Below are 27604 nucleotides of genomic sequence, written 5' to 3'. Positions count from 1 at the left end.
GCTTTTTGGCTATCCACTAGATTAACTTACAGGATAGAATTTGATATTTCTAAGGTAATTTTTCTAGTTGATTATCTACCCAATAGTATTAACTCGAACCTTATCAATACAGTGATTTTCTTGGTCAAACAGCAAATTTTGAAGTACTGGAAGTCTCGAAAATCACTCAGTTTTAAGGAATTCTAAGATAAAACATAAAAATCGTCAAATTACTTTAGAACAAAATTTAGTTGACACGCAGTTAGACTCGAGTATTCATAACTTCATTTCTAATTGGGAAGACATAATCAAAACCTCTCCCCTTAATATCCAAATACACATACTGTATCCCTTTAAAAATTATATTACTCTCACTGAGCTTCAACCTTTTCTCCCTTTGTTTGAAGAAGTGGGAAGGGCTGTCGAGGGAGGAAATAGCAGATAGTTCTTTTATGCCTAAATTAAGGAAAAAGGTAATGAGATCCCTTTTTTTTCTCTTTTCCTTTTTCCTTTCCCCTTTCTGAATCATTGTCCGTCTTAGGCCATAGGAGGCCTTATTAGTTTAAATTCTGTATGCTATGTACAAAGTCCAATTGATGATACTTTTTTGCTAGACACTAGAGTGAATATACTTGAGACAGGTGTATGCCCTAGAATAAGGTCTCAAAGGATATATTTAAGTCTGTAAATATCACTTACAAAGCACAATTAATTGATTATAATGTCTTTTATTTCTATATAAGAAAGGTGGTACTTTTCAGACTAATACATATTGCTGAAATTTTGTTTGAAGTGATTTATATAATCTCGCGAGTGTTATCGGTAGAGTTAAAATCTGTGAGAAGTGGGGGATGCTTGGTTGGGTGTGTACGGAGTGTGTAATTTCATATGTAAAAATAATAATAAATCACAATTGCACCGCCAGCTTGATTGAACAAACAAAAGTTCATAAACTTGCTATGTCAGCGGGTCACCCCAATCTCCCCTGACTATAGCCAAATTCGAATGAAAATGACATGTGTATATGAATATGAAACTCTCCAATGCAGTCAAGTAATATCACTTTTGATTATATTGCAAAGAAACTCACCACAGTCCTGTTTAGGTTAATCTTTCTCTTGTATCCAAGTGGTGTTGTTGATATTCTTGTGATGCTGGTGAGTATCCAAGCTGGGAATTGCTAAACCTCCGCAATAGGGGAATTAAAAGGTGTTTGAACTCGCTGAGTGTGCTCACAATGGCCAAACAATTCAAGTCTCACAAACAAAAGACAGTTTGGAGCACCAAAAAACGAGTGAAAAACAAATTTTTTTTTTTATTTATAACAATAGGGTTACATAACCCCAGGGTAAGAGTGTATAAACAATAAAACGAAAAAACAGAGAACAAAAAGGCTGACCGGTTTCGGCGTGTGCCTTAATCCTAGCCTGCTTAAAAGTGTTAGTAAAATTCACAGCTTAAAATCCACCTCTGTGTTTCAATTGGGTGTGAAATTCACACCTTTCTAATGGTTGACCAATGTTCAACTTCCTAATTTATCAGACACCTGTGTTGCCTACTGACATCACTAATGTTATTAGGTGTGGCGAAGTCTGTGCAGCCCTCTTAAAGTTTTAACTGTAAACTTTCCTTTGCCGACACACAGACCGCACAAAAGTGCCCATCGTCACATCTAATTAACTGCTGAAACAAATTGTAGTTGTATTTAATTAGACTTATAGCTTATATTAGCAAAATTTGCATTTATCTTTTCCCATTTTTATATCAACATATCTCCGTGTATGTAATGCTGTCTAATATCTTACGTATCCTGAACGTTACAACATCTTAGAATAGAAAAAGTTTGTGGGACCTGAGACTGCCTGGGTCTGATAATGCCCACTATCCCTTTGTGTACAAACTTTCATAGCAAAAAAGGGGATTTGATTACAGCTGTTCGAGGATGCGTGTGTATTTGTTTACATGAGTGACGTGTGAATCACACCTCTAGTTCCGCCCTATAGGCTTGCATGCCCCATCGCTTCCACAGCACTAATCCGCCTTCCACTTTAATAATATATGTGGAGGAGGTGTGTTAGCGGTACCCCTGGCCTTTTGTTAGATGGTTTCTCCAAAGTAACCTCACAAAGCGAAGAGCCCTCACTCAATAAATGTACGTTTAACCCTAATAGATGCGGCTGAATAGCTCTATCTGTATAGTGTGCGTCTGTTGCGCTAAAGGGGAGGGGAGGGGGTGGAAGCGGGGTTTGGGGGGGGGGGGGGTTTGTGCAATTAAGGTTGACGATAATATGAAATTTAAGCAGATATTTTCTATCCCTAAGAATACTGTAATGGATCTGCTCTGTGAACGGAACACTGTAAAGCTTTTGCTCACTGTTACCTTATTACAATCGTGTGGGCATTGTTCTACAACTAGTTAGATATCAAGTACTGAAATATATATTTTGATTGGGTTATCTTTTGTTGTGTGCATTTATAATTAATGTAGTTTATATTTATAAACTTTTTAAATTTTTAAGTGCTGGTTAGAAATTATTTGTGTAGTATGAAATTATAAGGGAATTACTACAGCTACCAAAAATTAATTAAATCGAATTCTGAGTTCAGGCCCTCTGGAGACCTGGTTCTCAACCTAAAAATCCAGAAGGCCTCCCTTTCTCCCAGTTTCCGTGTTCTATCCAGTCCTCTATTCTGTACAGGGACCTTCTCTATGATAGTCCACGAAAAGTACCTGGGATCTTTTTGGTGTATCACGGAAAAGTGATTGATCAGAGGCGTTGTTAATTCACCTGCTCTTATATCAGCCAGATGTTCCTTTATTCTAACTCGTGCCTCCCTGGTCGTTAGACCTACATATTGGAGGGCACAATGTGTGCATGATATTAGATATACCACGAAATTTGACCGGCAGTTTAGGCACAGTCTCTTCTGGAAAGTTTCACCTGTGACTAGAGACCTAAATGAATCCCCCACTACCACTCTTTCACATGCCTTGCAGGAAAGATAATTGCATCTAAATGTACCATTAAGTCTCAACCAGGTTGAGCCACTGGTCTCTTCCTGCTTCAGTCTAGTGGGGGCTATTATGTTACCAATCGTACGATTCCTTTTGTAAGCGAATCGTATGCCTTCATTCACTGTATCTTTTAATGCATCATCAGCCGAGAGTAGTTGATAGTTACTTTTGATTATCTGGCATATCTGATGGTACTGTCGTGAATAATCAGTTATGAACAAAATTTTGTTACCCTCTTTTAGTTGTTCCCACTCTCTCCTAGCCTGCTTCCTGTTCCCATTGCTGTTTTTTGGCCTTCTTTTAGATTGTTCAAGTAACTTGGCCCTGTCCATTCTACTGACCAAATTTCTTTCCTTAGTAACTATCGACTTTTGGTAACCTCTTTCTAACAACCTAGTCGTAAGCTCATCCGCTTGTTCTTCGTATATACGCTGACTAGTACAATTTCTTCTTAAGCGGATAAACTGCCCTCTTGCTACCCCTTTAAAAACCTTCTTTGGATGGCAGCTGGTTGCATGTAGGAGTGAGTTACCTGAAATCGGTTTTCGATAGGTTTCAGTCCTAATTTTCTGACCTGTCTGGCCCTTCAGTGTGATGTCTAAAAAGTTAACTGTGTGTTCCTGAACATCTGAAGTAAAACTGATCCCTGCCGTGTTTTGGTTGAGACCCTTAATAAACTCTTCCAGATCTTCTCTCGATCCCTTCCAGATGAACAACAGGTCGTCTATGAACCGTCTATACCACACTATCTCCTGTCTGAAGGGGTTTCGCTCCCCAAAGACATGGGAGAACTCCCACCAACCCATAAATAGGTTGGCGTACGAGGGGGCAAACTTGGCCCCCATAGCCGTCCCCCGCCTCTGGAGAAAGAACTCCCCCTCAAACAGGAAATAGTTGTGGGTGAGAAGGAACCTAGTGACTCTTAAAACATATGCAATAAATGCCCGGTTCCCCGTGTACCATCTGGAGAGGAAGAATTCTAAAGCCTCAAGTCCCTTCTCATGGGGTATAGTGGAATAGAGAGACTTGACATCAACAGTTAACCAATAATAATTGCTTTGCCAAGTTACGTCAGTGAGTAAATTCAGGACATGTTTTGTGTCAGCTAAAAAGCTCCAAAGGGTGTTTACCATTGGCTGTAGAATGTCATCCAGCCATTCTGAAAGATGTTCAGTAAGTAAGCCGATTCCGCTGACAATTGGTCTCCCCTGGACATTATCAGTAGACTTGTGTACTTTCGGAAGGTGATTAAACACCGGTTATGTAACCCTATTGTTATAAATAAAAAATTTTTGTTTTTCACTCGTTTTTTGGTGCTCCAAACTGTCTTTTGTTTGTGAGAGTTAAAATCTACCTGATTCATGACTTGCTTTTTCTTATTTTGTAAGTTTGATTTATATAACTACTCTTAAAGATTCCTTGTTCTGGGAATTTCAGATTGTAATTTTGTCTTATTCTATTGTCGTTATTCTCCAATAAAAAATAAAAAAAAGAGATGCCATCCCCGCCAAAAAACATAATTTATCACAAAATGGGAAAAAGAATTAAATATTACTCTGACAGACACTCAATGGAATCACATCTTCAAAGAAACCAAAAAATTATCTATATCATTATCATTAGCAGAAATGAATTACAAACTGCTCTCTAGATGGTATTTAACCCCTCAGCGTCTCCACAGTATCTTCCTTAATTCCTCATCCCTATGTTGGAGACATTGAGGCCTATTTATCATAGTTCTTGCGCACCTGATCCAACAGTGCAGATCAGGTCTACAAGACCTCGCTGAATGTGGAGAGCTGCTGGTGCAACGCCGCCCCCTGCAGACTCGCGGCCAATGGGCCGCCAGCAGGGGATGTCAATCAACCCGATCGTACTCGATCGGGTTGAATTCCGGCGATGTCTGTCCACCTGCTCAGAGCATTCGGAGCTTGATAGATAGGCCCCATTGTGGAGAAACAGGCACCTTACCCCACATTTGGTGGTCCTGCCCTCTTCTTCAAACCTATTGGTATGATATAAACAAATGTATCGATTCAACTTTAGGCACATCATTTCCACTCTTGCCTACTATAGTTTTATTGAACAATATTCCCCCTATTACTTGTATATACCGGAAAAAAATACTTCATTGTATACTTAACTGTGCCAGACCTTTTAAACCTAGATTCTGAAAGAAAGTCCAAGCCTCCAGCTATGCCATGTGGTTAAGATAAGTAGATTATGTTCTATCTCTAGAAAAAAAAATACTCTACACCTACATAGGTAAACAAGACTTTATTGCTGACATCATGTATATCTGGGAACAAGGGAGGCTATAGGAATTGTTGTGATGTATTATTATGTTAGTCAGTTTCAAGTCAAAATGTGTTGTTCATATGTTTGAATAATTATAATCTGTTGAAGATAAAATGTAGAAGTCTCCTAACAACAAGAGTTATCTTTGGGACCTGGCAAAAGTATTGGATGCATAAAACGTGTACAGGTGGTCCTCGGTTTACGGCGCTTCAATTTGCGCCGCTTCAGAATAACAACCTTTTTTTTTCAATCATGGGAATGCTATTACAATGCATTAGAAATCAGTGCACTAATTAAAATAGCCAGTAGGTGGAGCTGTCCGCTTGTGTTTCAGCAAAATTAAGCTAGTTTACAGCCTGAAATTGATCTGTGTACACAGAGCAGACCAGAGCTATCGAGCAAGATCACTTCCCTATTATCTTCCTGTCCAGCTGCTTGAGATGAGGATGCCTAACTGCCTATTAATCACTGCAGATTGAAATGCATAGAATAGGTGCAGAACCAATATTATCTAACATGCTAACAATGCAGAGAACTGATTGCAGAAAAATGCAAGTTAAAAAAAACGTTTTTGTTTATTAAACTTAGTTTGATGATGATGCAATCTGTTGTGTAATTATTTTATTAGGTGATGTTTAGCAAATGTTTTTGTTCATTAAACTTAGTTTGATGATGATACAATCTATATTATTAGGTTTATAATGCTGTTTAGCATTTAAAGTCTTCATTTCAAACCTTTAAAAATAATGTACTAGGTGTTACTTAAGACAATTTTGAGAGGGGCCTGGAACCTAACTCCCTCACTTCCCATTGACTTACATTATAAACTGGGTTTCAATTTACAACGGTTTCGATTTACAACCATTCCTCCTGGAACCTAACCCCGGCGTAAACTGAGGGCTACCTATACTTTCAGCTTTTAATAGCAATTCAAAGCACTGATGGATGTAGTTTTGTATTCATAGGTTCCTCCGATATTCTTCATATTCCGTATAAGTCTGCTGATTGTACTCATACAAATGCATTTCCTGTATTAATGTTTGAAAAGTTTAATAAAAACATTTAATTTAAAAAAAAAAAAAACACTTTAAAGGGACACTAAACCCAAATTCTTTCTTTAATTATTCAGATAGAGCTTTCAATTTTAAGCAACTTTCGAATTTACTCCTATTATCAATTTTTTACGTTCTCTTGTTATCTTTATTTAAAAAGCAGGAAAGTAAAGCTTAGGAGCCGGCCCATTTTAGGTTCAGCACCATGGATAGCGCTTGCTTATTGGTGGCTACATTTAGCCAACAATAAGCAAGCATTACCCAGGTACTGAACCAAAAATAGGCAAGCTCCTAAGCTTTATATTTCTGCTTTTTAAATAAGAATCATCTCTATCCCTAAAATCTTTTATATAGTTCAAAATGTACCAACTCTATCAAAAAGAAAGGATAAAATATCTTTTTATGCAGCTGTTGTAAAGTTTATAAGGCAGAATAAGAAACCAATAATAGCGTTTTTACGTATATTGTATATTAAAACAAAATGGTGGCTTATCACTCCCAGATCTGGAACCATATAATTTAGTTGGTTTTAGTAAAATAGTAATAGAATAGCTTAGTGGAAATCCTTATTATACAGATTTGGGGACTGATTTATCAAGCAGTCAATGCTGCTTATTCAGCGCAAGCCATTAGGCTCGCCAGAATCAGGAGTTAAGAAGCAGCGGTACTTAACTCGTCCACCACCTCTGAGGCAGCAGACAGCAATCATCCCTATCAGATACGATTGGGATGATTGACACCCCTTGCTAGTGGTTGATTGGCCGCTAATGTTTAGGTGGTGGCATTGCACAAGCATTTCACACTAAATGCTTGTGCAATGATAAATGCAGACAGCATACACTGTTGGCATTTATCGATGTGGGGCGGGCATGATCCGCTACAGCAGATTAGACTTGTGCAATTCGGTTTCGGGCAAATTTTGGCCGATTCGGAGATTTGAATGAATCCAAATTTCTGAATCAGCACCATAACTAAAATTCCGAAAAATTCCAAAAATGAATAAATCTTTTTTTCGGATGCATTCTTTATTCATATTCGGAATTTTTGCAGTTCCCCGACATCACCGACACTAACGAAATCACTAAATAAAGCTATTAACCCCTAAACCGCCATTCCCAAACATTGACAACACTAACTAAACCTATTAATCCCTAAACCGCCGTTCCCAAACATCACCAACACTAACTATACCTTTTAACCCCTAAACCGCCGACATTGATAGAAAACTCTAAAAATAAATACAAACTTACCTATGAAAAAAAACAAACCTAAGCTAGCTACAATATAACTATTTACTAACTACCTAGTAATAAAAATAAAACCTAAGCTTAAACTAATAAAACCTAACATTACTAAAAATAAAAAACCTAACATTACTAAAAATAAAAAAACCTAACATTACTATAAAAAAATTAAAACTACAATTAGAAAAAATAATAAACACTAAAATTACAAAAAATAAAAAAAACTGCCATTACAAAAAATAACAAACAAAATTATCCAAAATAATAAAAATTATTCCTATTCTAATACCCCATTTAAAAAAACAAACACCCCCAAAAAAAACAAACTAATCTATAATAAACTACCAAGGGCCTTTTGTAGGGAATTGCAATAAAGTTTACAGCTCTTTTACAAACAAATAAGGGCATTCAGCTCTTTTACTGCTCTTAAAAGGGCATTCAGGTCTTTTTCGGCCCATTAAAATAAAAAAAGCCCTGAACTTAAAAAAAAAACACCCCCAAAAAACCAGAAAAATACCTAACACTAACCCCAAAATCGGTACTCAATGTTGCTGAAGTCTGGCAAAAGATCTTCATCCCAGCAGCGAAGCATCTTCATCCAGACGGCTCAATCTGTATCTATCGCGGGACCGGCATCTTCTATCTTCAGTGATATAGAGAGTGATGTGTACAACACACACCACGCCCTTAGGGGGCGCTTCCTTGGTATTGTGTATATATATATTGAGCAGAAATAAATATATATGATAATATAAAGAGCCCCTATGAAATGCAGACAAAGCCTAAAACTCAGATACTATACCCCAAATATGGTAATAGAACAGTGTTTGCACAGACATAAAAAAGTCCATATAACCAAGGTGACAAAAGAATCCAAACGTCGAGGCAGCACTCTGTCGAAGGATGGCTGTCCTAGTATTCAAAATCTGAAATAAGTAAAAAACAGAGGCGCCACCATGACCTAGTACCACCAATACATGTATATAACAGGATAGCAGGTAGATGTGAATACTCACAAACGTGGGGTGCTTCATGTTTGTGAGTATTCACATCTACCTGCTATCCTGTTATATACATGTGTTGGTGGTACTAGGTCATGGTGGCGCCTCTGTTTTTTACTTATTTCATCTTCTATCTTCATCCCAGCGGAGGCGGAGCAGTTGACTGATTTCAGCCAATAGGAATGAGAGCTGCTTAAATCCTATTGGCTGTTCAAATCAGCCAATAGGATTTAAGCAGCTCTAATTCCTATTAGCTGATTTTAATTTACAGCCAATAGGAATGCAATGGTACCCCAGTATAAAAGGGGTACCTTGCATTGAATCCTCAGTGTGCGGTGGACGATCGCATAAAGAGCTCCACGTCAGACCAATGAACCTTTGCCTGGACCTCTATGAATTGACCACTCGGCCTGTGCAGGGAAGAAGAAGATGCCGGTCCCGCGATGGATGAAGATGGAGCCACCTGGATAAAGATGCTTCGCCAATGGGATGAAGATCTTTCACCGGACTTCAGCAACTGTGAGTACCGATTTTGGGGTTATTGTTAGGTTTTTTCTTTGTTTTTTTGGGGGTGTTTTTTTTCTTAGATTATTGCTTTTTTTATTTTAATGGGCCGAAAAAGAACTGAATGCCCTTTTAAGGGCAGTAAAAGAGCAGAATAGGGAAATGGGTAGATTAGGTTTATTTTTATTTCTCTTGTTAAGTGTATCCAGTCCACGGATCATCCATTACTTATGGGATATTAATTCCTCCCCAACAGGAAGTGCAAGAGGATTCACCCAGCAGAGCTGCTATATAGCTCCTCCCCTAACTGCCATTACCAGTCATTCTCTTGCACCCAACGAATAGATAGGATGTGTGAGAGGACTGTGGTGATTATACTTAGTTTCATACCTTCAATCAAAAGTTTGTTATTTTATAATAGCACCGGAGTGTGTTATTCCTTCTCTGGTAGAATTTGAAGAAGAATCTACCTGAGTTTTTCTATGATTTTAGCCGGAGTAGTTAAGATCATATTGCTGTTTCTCGGCCATCTGAGGAGAGGTAAACTTCAGATCAGGGGACAGCGGGCAGATTAATCTGCAAAGAGGTATGTAGCAGCTTATTATTTTCTGACAATGGAATTGATGAGAAAATTCTGCCATACCGATATAATGTAAACTCAGCCTTAAATGCAGTAGCAGCAACTGGTATCAGGCTGTCATGTATGTATATTTTACACTTCAGTATTCTGGGGAATGGCACTTCACTGGAATTATACTGTATGCATAAAACTTTAGCCTAATTTGCAGGGACTAGCAACAGGCTTTTTAATAACACTCAATTTATTAATGTTAAACGTTTTTTGCTGGCATGTAAAATCGTTTAATTTTCTGAGGTACTGGGTGAAAAAATGTTTTGGGCACTATTTTTTTCCACTTGGCAGTCGTTTTATTTAATTTATGACAGTTTACTGATCTCTCTCACTGTTATGTGTGAGGGGGAGGGACCTTTTTTGGTGCTTTTGCTACGCATCAAAAAATTCAGTCAGAAGTTTATTGTCTTCCCTGCATGATCCGGTTCATCTCTACAGAACTCAGGGGTCTTCAAAACTTGTTTTGAGGGAGGTAATCACTCACAGCAGAGCTGTGAGATTGTAGTTGACTGTGATAAAAAAAACGTTTATTTCTGTATTTTTTTTAATTTATTTTTTTTTCTGCTATCAGGGTTAGTTATCCTTTGCTAATGGGAGCAATCCTTTGCTAAAATTGTGTTTTTTACAAAGATTTGATGCTATAACTTTTCAGTTTATTAATTTTCAACTGTCATAACTTTTTCTGTGCTTCTTATAGGCACAGTACGTTTTCATATTATAGTAAATTACTTGAAAAGTATTTCCAAGTTGCTAGTTTATTTGCTAGTGTGTTAAACATGTCTGATTCAGAGGAAGATATCTGTGCTATATGTGCTAAAGCCAAAGTGGAGCCCAATAGAAATTTATGTACTAACTGTATTGATGCTACTTTAAATAAAAGTCAATCTGTACAAATTGAACATATTTCACCAAACAACGAGGGGAGAGTTATGCCGACTAACTCGCCTCACGTGTCAGTACCTGCATCTCCCGCTCGGGAGGTGCGTGATATTGTAGCGCCGAGTACATCTGGGCGGCCATTACAAATCACATTACAGGATATGGCTACTGTTATGACTGAAGTTTTGGCTAAATTACCAGAACTAAGAGGTAAGCGTGATCACTCTGGGGTGAGAACAGAGTGCGCTGATAATATTAGGGCCATGTCAGACACTGCGTCACAATTTGCAGAACATGAGGACGGAGAGCTTCATTCTGCGGGTGACGGTTCTGATCCAAACAAACTGGATTCAGATATTTCAAATTTTAAATTTAAGCTGGAAAACCTCAGTGTATTACTAGGGGAGGTGTTAGCGGCTCTGAATGATTGTAACACAGTTGCAATACCAGAGAAAATGTGTAGGTTGGATAAATATTTTGCGGTACCGGCGAGTACTGACGTTTTTCCTATACCTAAGAGACTTACTGAAATTGTTACTAAGGAGTGGGATAGACCCGGTGTGCCGTTCTCACCCCCTCCGATATTTAGAAAGATGTTTCCAATAGACGCCACCACACGGGACTTATGGCAAACGGTCCCTAAGGTGGAGGGAGCAGTTTCTACTTTAGCTAAGCGTACCACTATCCCGGTGGAGGATAGCTGTGCCTTTTCAGATCCAATGGATAAAAAGTTAGAGGGTTACCTTAAGAAAATGTTTGTTCAACAAGGTTTTATATTGCAACCTCTTGCATGCATTGCGCCTGTCACGGCTGCAGCAGCATTTTGGTTTGAGTCTCTGGAAGAGACACTTGAATCAGCTCCATTAGATGAGATTACACACAAGCTTAAAGCCCTTAAGTTAGCTAACTCATTTATTTCAGATGCCGTAGTACATTTAACTAAACTTACGGCTAAGAATTCCGGATTCGCCATTCAGGCACGCAGAGCACTGTGGCTAAAATCCTGGTCAGCTGACGTTACTTCTAAATCTAAATTGCTTAATATACCTTTCAAAGGGCAGACCTTATTCGGGCCCGGGTTGAAAGAAATTATCGCTGACATTACAGGAGGTAAAGGCCATGCCCTGCCTCAAGACAGAGCCAAACCTAAGGCTAGACAGTCTAATTTTCGTTCCTTTCGTAATTTCAAAGCAGGAGCAGCATCAACTTCCTCTGCACCAAAACAGGAAGGAGCTGTTGCTCGCTACAGACAAGGCTGGAGACCTAACCAGTCCTGGAACAAGGGCAAGCAGGCCAGGAAACCTGCTGCTGCCCCTAAGACAGCATGAATCGAGGGCCCCCAATCCGGGAAGGGATCTAGTGGGGGGCAGACTTTCTCTCTTCGCCCAGGCTTGGGCAAGAGATGTCCAGGATCCCTGGGCGTTAGAGATCATATCTCAGGGATACCTTCTAGACTTCAAATTCTCTCCCCCAAGAGGGAGATTTCATCTGTCAAGGTTGTCAACAAACCAAATAAAGAAAGAGGCGTTTCTACGCTGCGTACAAGATCTTTTATTAATGGGAGTGATCAATCCGGTTCCGCGGTCGGAACAAGGACAAGGGTTTTACTCAAATCTGTTTGTGGTTCCCAAAAAAGAGGGAACTTTCAGGCCAATCTTGGATTTAAAGATCCTAAACAAATTCCTAAGAGTTCCATCGTTCAAAATGGAAACTATTCGGACAATTTTACCCATGATCCAAAAGGGTCAGTACATGACCACAGTGGATTTAAAGGATGCTTACCTTCACATACCGATTCACAAAGATCATTACCGGTATCTAAGGTTTGCCTTTCTAGACAGGCATTACCAGTTTGTAGCTCTTCCATTCGGATTGGCTACGGCTCCGAGAATCTTCACAAAGGTTCTGTGTGCTCTTCTGGCGGTACTAAGACCGCAAGGAATTGCGGTAGCTCCGTACCTAGACGACATTCTGATACAAGCTTCAAGCTTTCAAACTGCCAAGTTTCATACAGAGTTAGTAAGGTTCATTTCTAAGGTTGCATGGATGGAAGGTGAACGAAAAGAAGAGTTCTCTCTTTCCACTCACAAGAGTTCCCTTCTTGGGGACTCTTATAGATTCTGTAGAAATGAAGATTTACCTGACAGAAGACAGGTTAACAAAGCTTCAAAATGCATGCCGTGTCCTTCATTCCATTCAACACCCGTCACTAGCTCAATGCATGGAGGTGATCGGCTTAATGGTAGCAGCAATGGACATAGTACCCTTTGCACGTCTACATCTCAGACCGCTGCAATTGTGCATGCTAAGTCAGTGGAATGGGGATTACTCAGACTTGTCCCCTACTCTGAATCTGGATCAAGAGACCAGAAATTCTCTTCTATGGTGGCTTTCTCGGCCACATCTTTCCAGGGGGATGCCATTCAGCAGGCCGGACTGGACAATTGTAACAACAGACGCAAGCCTACTAGGTTGGGGCGCTGTCTGGAATTCTCTGAAGGCTCAGGGACAATGGAATCAGGAGGAGAGTCTCCTACCAATAAACATTCTGGAATTGAGAGCAGTTCTCAATGCCCTTCTGGCTTGGCCCCAGTTAACAACTCGGGGGTTCATCAGGTTTCAGTCGGACAACATCACGACTGTAGCTTACATCAACCATCAGGGAGGGACAAGAAGCTCCCTAGCAATGATGGAAGTATCAAATATAATTCGCTGGGCAGAGTCTCACTCTTGCCACCTGTCAGCAATCCACATCCCGGGAGTGGAGAACTGGGAGGCGGATTTCTTAAGTCGTCAGACTTTTCATCCGGGGGAGTGGGAACTTCATCCGGAGGTCTTTGCCCAAATACTTCGACGTTGGGGCAAACCAGAGATAGATCTCATGGCGTCTCGACAGAACGCCAAGCTTCCTCGTTACGGGTCCAGATCCAGGGATCCGGGAGCGGTTCTGTTAGATGCTTTGACAGCACCTTGGACCTTCGGGATGGCTTATGTGTTTCCACCCTTCCCGATGCTTCCTCGATTGATTGCCAGAATCAAACAGGAGAGAGCATCAGTGATTCTAATAACGCCTGCATGGCCACGCAGGACTTGGTATGCAGATCTAGTGGACATGTCATCCTGTCCACCTTGGTCGCTACCTCTGAAACAGGACCTTCTGATCCAGGGTCCCTTCAAACATCAAAATCTAATTTCTCTGAAGCTGACTGCTTGGAAATTGAACGCTTGATTTTATCAAAACGTGGTTTTTCTGAGTCAGTTATTGATACCTTAATACAGGCTAGGAAGCCTGTTACCAGAAAGATTTACCATAAGATATGGCGCAAATACTTATATTGGTGCGAATCCAAGAGTTACTCATGGAGTAAGGTTAGGATTCCGAGGATATTGTCTTTTCTACAAGAAGGTTTAGAAAAGGGTTTATCCGCTAGTTCCTTAAAGGGACAGATTCAGCTCTGTCCATTCTTTTACACAAACGTCTGTCAGAAGTTCCGGACGTTCAAGCTTTTTGTCAGGCTTTAGCTAGGATCAAGCCTGTGTTTAAAACTGTTGCTCCACCATGGAGTTTGAACTTAGCTCTTAATGTTTTACAGGGGGTTCCGTTTGAACCCCTTCATTCCATTGATATCAAGTTGTTATCTTGGAAAGTTCTGTTTTTAATGGCGATTTCCTCGGCTCGAAGAGTCTCTGAGTTATCTGCCTTACATTGTGATTCTCCTTATCTGATTTTTCATTCAGACAAGGTAGTTCTGCGTACTAAACCTGGGTTCCTACCTAAGGTGGTCACTAACAGGAATATCAATCAAGAGATTGTGGTTACATCTTTGTGTCCTAATCCTTCTTCGAAAAAGGAACGTCTGCTACACAATCTAGATGTAGTCCGTGCCCTGAAATTTTATCTACAGGCAACTAAGGATTTTCGACAAACGTCTTCCCTGTTTGTCGTTTATTCTGGTCAGAGGAGAGGTCAAAAAGCTTCGGCTACCTCTCTCTCCTTTTGGCTTCGTAGCATAATACGGTTAGCCTATGAGACTGCTGGACAGCAGCCTCCTGAAAGAATTACAGCACATTCTACTAGAGCTGTGGCTTCCACTTGGGCCTTTAAGAATGAGGCTTCTGTTGAACAGATTTGCAAGGCTGCAACTTGGTCTTCTCTTCATACTTTTTCCAAATTTTACAAATTTGACACTTTTGCTTCTTCGGAGGCTGTTTTTGGGAGAAAGGTTCTTCAGGCAGTGGTTCCTTCCGTATAAAGAGCCTGCCTGTCCCTCCCGTCATCCGTGTACTTTAGCTTTGGTATTGGTATCCCATAAGTAATGGATGATCCGTGGACTGGATACACTTAACAAGAGAAAACATAATTTATGCTTACCTGATAAATTTATTTCTCTTGTAGTGTATCCAGTCCACGGCCCGCCCTGTCACTTTAAGGCAGGTAATTTTTCCATTAAACTACAGTCACCACTGTACCTTATGGTTTTCCTTTCTCTGCATGTTTTCGGTCGAATGACTGGTAATGGCAGTTAGGGGAGGAGCTATATAGCAGCTCTGCTGGGTGAATCCTCTTGCACTTCCTGTTGGGGAGGAGTTAATATCCCATAAGTAATGGATGATCCGTGGACTGGATACACTACAAGAGAAATAAATTTATCAGGTAAGCATAAATTATGTTTTTGTGGGTTTGGGGGGAGGCGATTTGTATTGTTAGGGGGTGTTTGTTTTATTTTTTTGTAAAAGAGCTGTTAACTTTAGGGCAATGCCCTACAAAAGGCCCTTGGTAGTTTATTATAGATTAGGGTTTTTTTACTTTGGGGTGTTTTTTTTTTTTTTTTAAACGGGGTTTTAGAATAGGAAAAAAAAATTTGGATAATTTCGTTTATTATTTTTTGTAATGGTATTTTTTTTAATTTTTTTTTTATTTAGTGTTTATTTTTATTATTTTTAGTAATGTTAGGTTTTATTAGTGTAAGCTTAGGTTTTATTTTTATTTCACAGATAAGTTTGTATTTATTTTAACTAGGTAGTTAGTAAATAATTGTATCTTTAATTTAGGTCTATTTTAATTATGTTAAAGTTAGGGGATGTTAGGTTTAGGGGTTAATATAGTTTAATTTAGCTTGTTGCGATGTGGGGGCGGCAGTTTAGGGGTTAATAGGTTTAGTTAGTTTTGGCCTTGTGGCTGTACGGTGGTTTAGGGGTTAATAGGTTTATTTAGTGTTTTAGTTAGTGTTGGCAATGTGGGTGTACGGTGGTTTAGGTGTTAATAGGTTTAGTTAGTGTCGGCGATGTTGGGGAACTGTGGTTTAGGGGTTAATAGGTTTAGTTAGTGTTGGCGATGTTTGAGATCGGAGGTTTAGTTGTTAATAGGTTTATTTAGTGTTTTAGTTAGTTTCAGCGATTTTGGGGAACTGCGGTTTAGGGGTTTAGTTAGTGTTGATGATGTCGGGGTACGACAGTTTAGGGGTTAATAGGTTAATTTAGTGTCAGAAATGTGGGGGGCTGCGGTTTAGGGGTTAATAGGTTTAGGTAGTGTTGGCGATATGGGGGGATGGCGGTTTAGGGGTTAATAGCTTTATTTAGTGTCGGCGATGTGGGTGGCGGTGGCAGCAGTTTTAGATAATTTTGTTTCGGCAATTGCCGGCATATTAGTTATGTTAAGTTAAATAGTTTTTTCGGATCCTTTCATTTTTTCGAATCCATTCTTTATTCATATGCATTATTCTATTCTAAATTTCAGAATAGAATAATGCATATGAATAAAGAGTGTATGCGAAAAAACAAACAGATCCAAAAAACGATTTAACTTAACATAACTAATTTGCCGAAACAATTTTTTTTAAACTTAACTAAACAAATTTACCTAAACAAAATTATTTATTTAACTAATAAAAACTAAACAAAACAAAATTTTTAGCATTGCACATATCTACCGCAGATCATGTCCACCCGCACATTGATAAATCAGCCCCATAGAATTAGAAGAAAATCTGATCTATCCATATCATCTCACTTCCATCCTGCATATAAAAGCTGAAAAATTCCTAAAGAAATAAAGAAATCTGGAGTTTCCAGAAGGGGTGTCTGGGGGGGGTATTTAGCAGCCGGAAGAGTAAGAAAAGGGGTTAGGTTGTATACATCAGCTCCTGGATAAAGAGGGTCATACCATGAAAACATTTGAATATCTTAAAAATAAGTTTGGATTGTATAATAAAGATTTTTACGCATATTTACAAGTAAGGCACTATACAAAGAAGTTAGTATCCAAATATGGCTTTGACTATAACTGGAATGTATTGGAACAATGGTTGTTCTTAGTTAGAAATGGGTTACACTCCATCTCACAATGGTATAAAATACTATTAGCTTAAGGAGGGAGTAGTAACTTAAATTATATAATGGAGAAATGGTCATCTCATATTATGGATACGAGAATAGATAGTGCATATATTAAAATATCTATTATAAGTGCAGTTTTTTGGCAGCAGATATAGTGAAAAATAAATGTGATAGCGGATGTCAAAAAGACAATGAGTATAATAAAGATTTCAATAAACGATCCAAAGATCTATAATATATACAAAATATAAAGGATATGTCTAGTGAATATTGTGATTAAATCCGATGGTCTTGAAAGAAATCCTCAAAGTGAAAAAATTAAAAACAATATATAGTGTAACTCTGTGATATACCCAATAGTAAAAAGAATGTGTTTTGACGGTATCCTACTCACATGAGATGGAGCTATAGTAAGCTCATTCACTGCGCACACCTGTTTTTATACTGGCAGACTAACAATCTTCCAAGGGCTTCAAGATAAACAATTTATTAAAATAAACGTATAAAATACAGTAAAACATCCAATACACCAAAATACATATGCGTGATCAGAGTCCTTTCTAGGAACAGTCAATATTAACTGCGAGTGATTAACCCCTAATGAGGATGGATGCGGATACAGGGCAGATATAGTACCTTTATTATGGAATTGCCCCAAAAAAGTATAAAGTAATAAATAGGGGTAGGAGGAGAAGTATTTCAGCTGGAGTATTTTTTTTTTTTCCTCTGGGTATCAAATTTTGATAAAATATATATGTAATCTCAGGATATTATGTTCAAATGAAAAATGTAAAAGAAATGTTGTTTCAGAAATGTATGTGAATCTTTGCAATGTACAGTATCTTGATGTTAACATGCTGTAACTTAATCGATTGTACAAATAAATAAACAGAAAAAGTAAAATATATATATACAGGGAGTGCAGAATTATTAGGCAAATGAGTATTTTGACCACATCTTCCTCTTTATGCATGTTGTTTTACTCCAAGCTGTATAGGCTCGAAAGCCTACTACCAATTAAGCATATTAGGTGATGTGCATCTCTGTAATGAGAAGGGGTGTGGTCTAATGACATCAACACCCTATATCAGGTGTGCATAATTATTTTTTTTATTTTTTTTTATTTATTTATAAACCAAAACAAATTCCAAAAATCCAATGTCATACATTTACTATTTTGTACAGAAGACAAATATAAAGACCAAGCTACAAAGCCATTAGAACAAAATATATCAAAATGAGTTTGCTAAATTTACACAAAGTTAGTATGATTTTAACATGAACATGAACATGAACATAAAGATGGAGATTTAAAGCTACATTAAGTGTATTTTATACATTTATCTTTGGAAGTATCTAGATCCGAAATAAAGTTAGTACAGGTCAGAGATAATACAATTGTCATCCAAAGTAAACAGATAGAAACAAGAGTAGAAATAATTATGAAGCCGTATCATGGGCCGATGTCTTTGTTTAAATAATTCTGTATTCAATCTAGATAGCCTCGGTATTTAAAGTTATATTGATTAATGTTGTTACATCCCATGTGATCATCTATGGAAATGTCTTGGGGTTTTATTTATTTTCCCAATCCCACCTCATTTCTCCCCCTCACGTGTGTAGGAGAGAAGAAAAAAAAAAAAAAAAAAGAAGAGTTTCTCTTTCCCTCAGCTCCCCCCCCCCACTCCCGCAGCAAGAATTTTTCTCTCTCTATTATCTACCAGTTTCCAAGTAAGACTATTTCTGTATTCTGAAACGGAAAGATTATGTGGTTTATTTCTGTAGAAGAAAGTATTTTTTTAAAAATTGCCCAGTTACTGAAGAATCTTTTGACATCCTGCTCATTCTCTATGTTTGTATCCCTTTGTTCTAATATACACTGTTTTTTTAAACAGTTTTTAACTTCAGGGAGAGATGGAATTGACTGGGTCTTCCATTTTTTACAAATTAAATACCTTGTGGCTAATATAGTGGAGATTACAATCTTTTCACTACTTTGTTTACCGGGTTGTTCCCTTAATCCAAATACTATCTGAAATAGTGTTAGAGAAAGAGGGGTTATTTTAAGTACGTTCTTTAGCCAGTATTCTACTTTAAACCAAAGATTCCTGACTCTTGGACAGTACCATATCATATGCAAGAAATTGGCTGCCAGATACGAACACTTGGGACATTTATAAAATCCCAAGTTAGCACATTTGTAGCCTATCTCCGGGGTGAAATATGCCCTGTGAAGAAATTTAATATGAGCCTCTCTCCATGTAGCTGAGAGTGTGTTTTGAGTAATCTTTTTAATTGAAAGTTGAAGGGTTTTTGTTTCTATATTATTCAAAACATTTGGTATATTCCAATTTGCAGTCAATTGTGTTAGAACAGAAGCACCTTTATTGATACCTAGAAAGTAGTAGCACGGTGCAATAGAAATATGGCCATTTCTGGTTAGTGTCAACCAGTCTTCAAGTTTACCTATATTCCAGTTCCAGCCTTTTTTTTTAACTAATTCCAGCGCATAATGCCTAAGTTGTAAATATGCGAAAAAGTCTTTATTTGGCAGGCTAAAGTCTATATTTAGTTCTTGAAATGATTTAATACATTGTCTTTCTTTATCAATTATTTGATAAACCTTAGTCAGACCAGTATATTGCCATCTTTTAAAGACATCTGAAAGAATGCCTGCCTGGAATTTAGGATTTCCTAATATCGGAAGATATGGAGAGGCTTTGCTATTTATTGAAAGAAGCTTTGCTATTTTTTGCCAAGCTTTGATCGGATTGTAGATTGTTTTAAACTTTTTAATTTCTATCGGAATTTCTTTTAGGTCGAGGTGGAGCAGTGCAGTTAGGTCGTATGGGTAACAGACATTGGATTCTAATTCATTATTTAAAATGTAGTTATTGCAGATGATCCAGTCTATAGGTATACGCGCAAGAAAAGAAAGATTATATAGCAAAATATCAGGCAAGGCCAGTCCCCCAGATTCCCTTGGTACTGAGAGTTTCCTCAAAGATATTTTTGCTCTTTTCCCTTGCCATAGGAATTCTGTAAGTGAGCTGTTAATTAATCGAATATCTTTCCCTAATAGTAATATAGGTGTATTCTGGAGAATATAGAGTAATTTTGGGAGGAGGGCCATTTTAAATAGGGCTATTCGGCCTGATAGTGATATTGGCAAATTATGCCAGTGCTTAAGCTTTTCTTTAATTACCTTTAGCACTGGAGGGATATTAAGTTTGTAAAGATCCTCAGTTCTGACCGGGATATGAATCCCAAGATATTTAAAAGAATCTATGACCTGTCGAAATGGTAAATTTGTTACCGAGTTTTTAGTATTCCTGAGCCAATATATCTCAGATTTCGTGTAGTTTACTTTATATCCCGAGAAGGAACCAAAGTTGTCCATTATAGAGAAGAGTTTCGGCATATTTAGTTTAGTATTTGCCATATAGACAAGTAGATCATCCGCATATAATCCGATCTTAATTTCATGATTATGAATTTTGATACCATCTAGAGTTTGTCTTATTTTAATTGCCAAGGGTTCAATGGCAATGTTGAAGAGGAGCGGGGAGAGAGGGCAGCCCTGCCGTGTTCCTCTACCTATAGGGATAGAGGGAGAGAAGTTGTTATTTACTATCAATTTTGTAGCAGAGAAGGCATAGAGGTTTCCTATAAAGTCAATAAATTTACCTTTAATACCAAAATGTTTTAATGAAGAATATATATGCTCGTGGATAATTGAGTCAAATGCCTTCTCTGCATCAATAGAAATGATAGCAAGATCCTGTATGCCCTCTCCCCCGCTATTTATGTCAGACATAACCTTGTGATATTCTGACACCACCAACACCTCTCTAATTTTCGCAGCAGAGTTTCTATTATTTAGAAACCCTGATTGATCTGAGTGGATGATTTTTGCAAGAACCCCTTGTAATCTAGCCGCCAATACTGCTGTTAAAATTTTATAATCAACATTAAGGAGGGCTATAGGCCTATATGATTCTTTGCAAGCGGGATCTTTGCCTCCTTTAAGTATTAATGTTGTATATGATTGAGAAAAGGATGGGGGGGTGGGTTTGCCATCAATAAAGAAGCTATTAAAAAGAGTACAGATATGCGGAGTGGCTTCGCTAAGCATAATTTTATAGAATTCACTAGGCAGACCATCAGGGCCAGGTGCTTTGTTTAAAGATAATTTGGATATTACTTTCTCAATCTCTTCCGTCGAAACGGGGGCATTCAGATTGCTAATGTCTTCTGGAGCCAGTGTAGGATGTTCAATTTTGCTCCAGAAGTCATCCGAGTTATTTGCCTCATTGGCTTTAGGCGCGTACAGTTCTTTAAAATATTCATAGAATATTGTCAGAATGTCATCAGGTTTAGTGACAAGTTCCCCTTTATGGTGCAGTTTATCTATATTTAGTTGTTTTTTTTCATTTTTGATTAGTTTAGCCAATATTCTACCTGACTTATTGCCGTATCTGTACATTCTGGCTTGGATTCTTAATTCTTTTTGTGTTTCTTGAGATAGTACAAAGGCATCTCTCTCGCTTTTTGCGCGTAGGTATTTTGCCCAATTGAGAGGGGTTCTATCCGATAAATACTGATTATAAGAATTAAGCAAGAATTTATGAGATTCCTTTTCCCTTAGCCTAATTTTTTTTAGCAAAGTGGCACCATAGGCAATAATTTCCCCCCTCATTACAGCTTTCGCTGTTTCCCAAAATATTTCAGGGTTTTTAAGGTAATCTCTATTAAAGTGTACATATTCTTTATATTTATTCAATAGGCAATTTTTAAATTTTAGGTCAGATGTTAAGTGATAGGGAAAGAAGAAACGTGATGCAATACGGTGCGCAGGTGCTACTAACAATTCAAGAGAGATGGGTGCATGGTCTGAAAGTAATATTGGCATTATTGTCGCTTTGACACTTGTTGTTGGAATACGCTCGTCAATCAAAAAGATATCTATTCTGGACATGGTTTTATGGGCTTTTGAAAGACATGTAAAGTTCTGGGCGGTTGGGTTTTGATTTCTCCATATATCGTATATAGCTAGATTGTGCATAATTTTTTTATACATTTTAGTTTCTAAGTTATCTCTTTTTTGTTTCCGATATTTAGTGTCTTGTCTTAGCCTGTCTAGTGGGCATTGTGGTGCCATATTGAAGTCACCGGCGATAATTAGAGAGCCTTCAGTGTAGGATAAGAGCTTTGACTGGAGATTATCCCAATATTCTAAGTCAAACACATTTGGGCCATATGTATTACACAATGTGTACATCTTCCTGGCAATCTTTATTTTTAACATGACATATCTCCCCCCCGGATCGGCCACGCAGTGAATAACATCTGACTTAATTTTTTTACCTATTAGTATTGCTACCCCCCTCTTTCTCTCAACACCAGCAGCAAAGTATACATCTTTAACCCAGGAGGTTTTTAATTTTAAGGTTTCCTCTGCGGACAAATGTGTTTCCTGGATGAAACCAATATCGGTATGGAACTTACGTAGTTGTGTGAGAATTACCTTGCGTTTAATAGGTGTGGAGATGCCTCCTACATTCCATGATACAATCTTACATTTTTCTATTTTTTCCATTTAGGAGATAAGTGTATTAAACTATAAAGACGGGGATTGAGGGAGAGAGAGACAGGGGAAAAAAAAAAAAAAAAAAATAATAAAAAAATAAAAATAAACCCCACATCTTAGAGGGAGGTCCTTTCCTTTAAAACTGTCACACACGTGAGGGGGAAAAATCCCATGACTCTTGTCTATCAAAGGACAAGGGTCTACCCTAATGGAAGTCTGCATTCCTAAACATTCTTTTGTTAGATTTTAAAGTTTGTTACACTTCTACATTCTGTTGTTGGTCTAGGGAGTCAAGTGTTTTGAAAAAAATTTCAGCCGAAGTGGTTTCTTCGAACCAATGTGATTCTCCATGTACTATAACCTTAAGTTTGTGGGGATAAATTATCATTGCTCGGTGGCCTTTTTGAATAAATTTAGAGCAAGCAGGGGCAAGCTCCCTTCTTTTTGCTGCTGTATCAGCAGAGAAATCCTGAAATAATAAGATTGTAGCCCCTTTGAATGTAATCGGTTGCTGCTTACGATAGTAGTGAAGTAATGCAATTTTGTCCTGGTAGTTTAATAATTTTGCTAAAATTGGCCTAGGTCTATTTCTACCTTTATTGTCTGTGTAAGGGGAGCCTAGTCTGTGTGCTCTTTCAACTAGTATAGGTTGATGTGTGGTTGGTATTTTAAGAATTTTAGGTAGTGACTCTGAGATAAAGGAGACAAGGTTCTCATTTTGATGTTCTTCTGGAAGACCGATAATTCTTATGTTGTTCCTTCTGGAGCGATTCTCTAAGTCTTCCAGTTTATTTTGGATTTTTTGTATATTAGTTTCTGTTGTTTCAAATTTTGAACTATGTATGTTTGTAGTATCTTCTAGATCAGACACCCTCTGTTCCACTTCTTGTAGTCTAACAGAGAACTGCCGTATTTCTTGTGTTAACAAAAGGATATCCTGTTTTAATTCAGTTTTAAGAGCATCGAATTTAGGGGTGAGGGCATCTGAAATACTAGTAACCAGGTTTTGAATGTTAGTTACTTCTTGTGTCAGTGGTGCGTTAGGAAATATTGGTTGTGTATCGGTAGTATTTTCCTGTGTAGTCTTCGCTTTCCTATCCCTCTGTCTAGCTGCCATGGCTGGAGAAGTGGTCTTGTGTGGGGTGTGTAAGAATTTATCCATGTGCCGCAATTGCAAAAAAATTTTAAAAAAGTGGAAGTTTATATAAGGTGTAGGGAAAAGGGTGATTAGAGTGCTCTGTGGAGGTGAAAAAAACAGCCAAGTGTAAGGTTAAGGAGGTGCTTAGACCTTAGGGAGGATGGTGGGGACCAGGAGGGGGTGTGGAACAAGTGAGGGGAAAAAAAAAAAAAAAAAGGGAAAAGGAAAAAATAGGTGGAGGTGAAGTGTCTATAGAGAATTAAACAAATTAGTTATGTGAGAAGTCCAGCCATGGGAGTAGATGTGAGGGAGTGCTAAATGTATAAAGTTTATTCGGAAAATTTAACCTAGTTTTTAAGACAACAGTTGTTTAAGTCTACCGGGGGGTATATAAGGTTCAAAGTATAAGAACTACAATATCATCCCATGGGCTAAGATAAATTGATGCTTCAAGCCTTTCCCTAGGGTCTGGGGTAGGTGGCGAGCCTTTCTTTCAAAAAGCAGTATAAAGAGTTATTTCTTCGGTTCAATTTGGGTGTGAGTTGTTAAAGTGTAACAGAACTAGTTATGGTTTATTTTCTATCAGGTTGTTTTTTAGTTAACTTCAAGAAGTATGCAAATATATGCTAGGGCAAAGAGCCCTTACAGAGTATGATTTCAAATATGTCTAATTATATAACAATTATAGGCAATAAAATAAAAGAAAAAAAGCAAGAAAGATAAGCAAAAAAGAAAAAAAGGAAAACAAGAACAGTATTCTACTTCAATTGTTAGGTCAAATCATCTCCTATATAGGAACATCGAATAATATAAATATGGTAGCCTTGTTTTTTGTGTAAGATTATCTGATATTTGTCTTAACAAAGTATCTAGCCTTAATTCTCTCTCCTTGGGTCAGTTAGTAATTTATAACTTAGAGGAATTAAACCAAGGGGAGAGAAACAAGGTCCCTTTCTCTCTATCTAGCTTCCCATAGGAGGAGGAGAACAGTTTAAAGAGAGGGTACAATGTCTTGTTATACAATAAACAAGCTTACATTTTCCCGAATGTTAGCCTTTCTATGATAATATATGAAATGTTTTTATATGACACAGGTTTTATTAGTGGATATTATAATCCAATATTTCGGCTAGGTCATATACTCAAGACATTTATATAGGAACCATTGAGGAATCTGGGATTGGTATCATTATAGTTAGCTAAGCAGAACTGATTCCTCTTAAAGTTATACACAGGTCTTATGTTTTCTTAGGCATTAGCTTCCTTGAAATATTAAGGCAGACATTCTTTACATAGTATATGTATATATTTTTTTTTTCTTTTCTTTTCCCCTGTCGTTAATCGTTTTAATTCAGTATCTCAGGTGTATTGTAGGCCAGAGGGATTTATATGGGAACCAATAAGGCATGCAAGATTATTGTCTCTGTAGAAGTCAATACAATTAAGTTAAGTTGGCAGTACTGAATCTCAAGATGCAATATGTGCTTAATAGGGTTCAGTCAGTTCTCTTGTATTTAGTTTTCGTCACCTTACCTGGATTCCATCCTATAGCAGTGTTCAAGTAATAGGTAGGTGAGGAGAGATCATGCAAGAAAGAAAAATGTTAACTGAGTGCCACAAATTTCTAAGAAGTAGTCGTTCTGTGCAGTCCTCAGACCGTCTCTACAGGAGTACCTCTACAGGCGAGTGTCCGGCTCCAACTGATAGTCTCGGTTGAAACAAGGGCGAAAAGACCAGCTCCCAACAGATTTGCCTCTCAGCTCACCGTCCCGTTCACAGCACTATGGCGAGTCGGTTGGAACACACCCAGCAAAATTCGCAGCAGCACTTCAGCGGCGGCTCCCAGTAGCAGTTAGGAACAGGTCATACCTCCCACTCAGCCTCCGTACTGGGGGGGGACGAGGAGCAAGCATCCGCTTCAGCGCTCTGAATAGCCGCCTTGGCTGTTGGCTTCACTCGGCTCACCCCAGCGGCTCCACCTCCGTGGTCCGTGTCAGCAGGTCCGAAGGCGTCTAGAGTAGCGGAGAGGTGTGTCTCTGCGGCAAGCCTCCAGGGGATTGTCAGGCAGTCCCAGTCTCCCACGCAACCTCGGTGGGGGAGAGAGAGACCCGTAGGAAGTCTGCCAGCAGCCTGCAGTTATCCAGGTAAGATTACAGGTGCTTTGTCGGTAGGGCAGTGAGAGAAAAGTTTATATGGAAAATAGCCTCGACCTCCCACGCAGCATCGGTGGGGGAGGGAGGGAATCAATTCCTCTGAATAAAGTGTTTCTTTAATTTAGACTCGATAGCCTCAGTGTTATAGAGAAGGCAACAAGGGGTAGATTTTGCAGCAGACTAGGAATGTCTACACGGTGGGATGTTTGTCCATCGTTTGATTCCAGTAGCGTTGGTGTAAGCTATCCAGGTAGCTACCCAGGTCTCTGGGTTCGGCACGAGCGGGAAACTCCGCCAGCAGCTGCAGGACTGGAAGGTAACTACACACAGGTGTTGCAGTTAGCTCCTCCTCCGGAACCCAAAGAATGTCAGGTGTGCATAATTATTAGGCAACTTCCTTACCTTTGGCAAAATGGGTCAAAAGAAGGACTTGACAAGCTCAGAAAAGTAAAAATTGTGAGATATCTTGCAGAGGGATGCAGCACTCTTAAAATTGCAAAGCTTCTGAAGCGTGATCATCGAACAATCAAGCGTTTCATTCAAAATAGTCAACAGGGTCGCAAGAAGCGTGTGGAAAAACCAAGGCGCAAAATAACTGCCCATGAACTGAGAAAACTCAAGCGTGCAGCTGCCAAGATGCCACTTGCCACCAGTTTGGCCATATTTCAGAGCTGCAACATCACTGGAGTGCCCAAAAGCACAAGGTGTGCAATACTCAGAGACATGGCCAAGGTAAGAAAGGCTGAAAGACGACCACCACTGAACAAGACACACAAGCTGAAACGTCAAGACTGGGCCAAGAAATATCTCAAGACTGATTTTTCTAAGGTTTTATGGACTGATGAAATGAGAGTGAGTCTTGATGGGCCAGATGGATGGGCCCGTGGCTGAATTGGTAAAGGGCAGAGAGCTCCAGTCCGACTCAGACACCAGCAAGGTGGAGGTGGAGTACTGGTTTGGGCTGGTATCATCAAAGATGAGCTTGTGGGGCCTTTTCGGGTTGAGGATGGAGTCAAGCTCAACTCCCAGTCCTACTGCCAGTTTCTGGAAGACACCTTCTTCAAGCAGTGGTACAGGAAGAAGTCTGCATCCTTCAAGAAAAACATGATTTTCATGCAGGACAATGCTCCATCACACGCGTCCAAGTACTCCACAGCGTGGCTGGCAAGAAAGGGTATAAAAGAAGAAAATCTAATGACATGGCCTCCTTGTTCACCTGATCTGAACCCCATTGAGAACCTGTGGTCCATCATCAAATGTGAGATTTACAAGGAGGGAAAACAGTACACCTCTCTGAACAGTGTCTGGGAGGCTGTGGTTGCTGCTGCACGCAATGTTGATGGTGAACAGATCAAAACACTGACAGAATCCATGGATGGCAGGCTTTTGAGTGTCCTTGCAAAGAAAGGTGGCTATATTGGTCACTGATTTGTTTTTGTTTTGTTTTTGAATGTCAGAAATGTATATTTGTGAATGTTGAGATGTTATATTGGTTACACTGGTAAAAATAAATAATTGAAATGGGTATATATTTGTTTTTTGTTAAGTTACCTAATAATTATGCACAGTAATAGTCACCTGCACACACAGATATCTCCCTAAAATAGCTATAACTAAAAACAAACTAAAAACTACTTCCAAAACTATTCAGCTTTGATATTAATGAGTTTTTTGGGTTCATTGAGAACATGGTTGTTGTTCAATAATAAAATTAATCCTCAAAAATACAACTTGCCTAATAATTCTGCACTCCCTGTATATATATATATATATATATATATAT

The 27604-nt window shown here is 38.6% G+C and overlaps 1 protein-coding gene across 11 annotated transcripts in view; it reads left to right on the top strand.

Moving 5' to 3' along the window:
• The window catches only part of LOC128643793 (uncharacterized), a 202586-nt gene that overhangs the window by 151025 nt on the left and 23957 nt on the right, over positions 1 to 27604 (top strand). The window lies entirely within an intron of this gene.

Source organism: Bombina bombina, unplaced genomic scaffold (genome assembly GCF_027579735.1).
Source record: "Bombina bombina isolate aBomBom1 unplaced genomic scaffold, aBomBom1.pri scaffold_518, whole genome shotgun sequence".
NCBI lineage: Eukaryota > Metazoa > Chordata > Amphibia > Anura > Bombinatoridae > Bombina > Bombina bombina.
The sequence above is the reverse complement of the archived record's forward strand: the minus strand, read 5'-3'. Positions and strand labels throughout refer to the sequence as shown.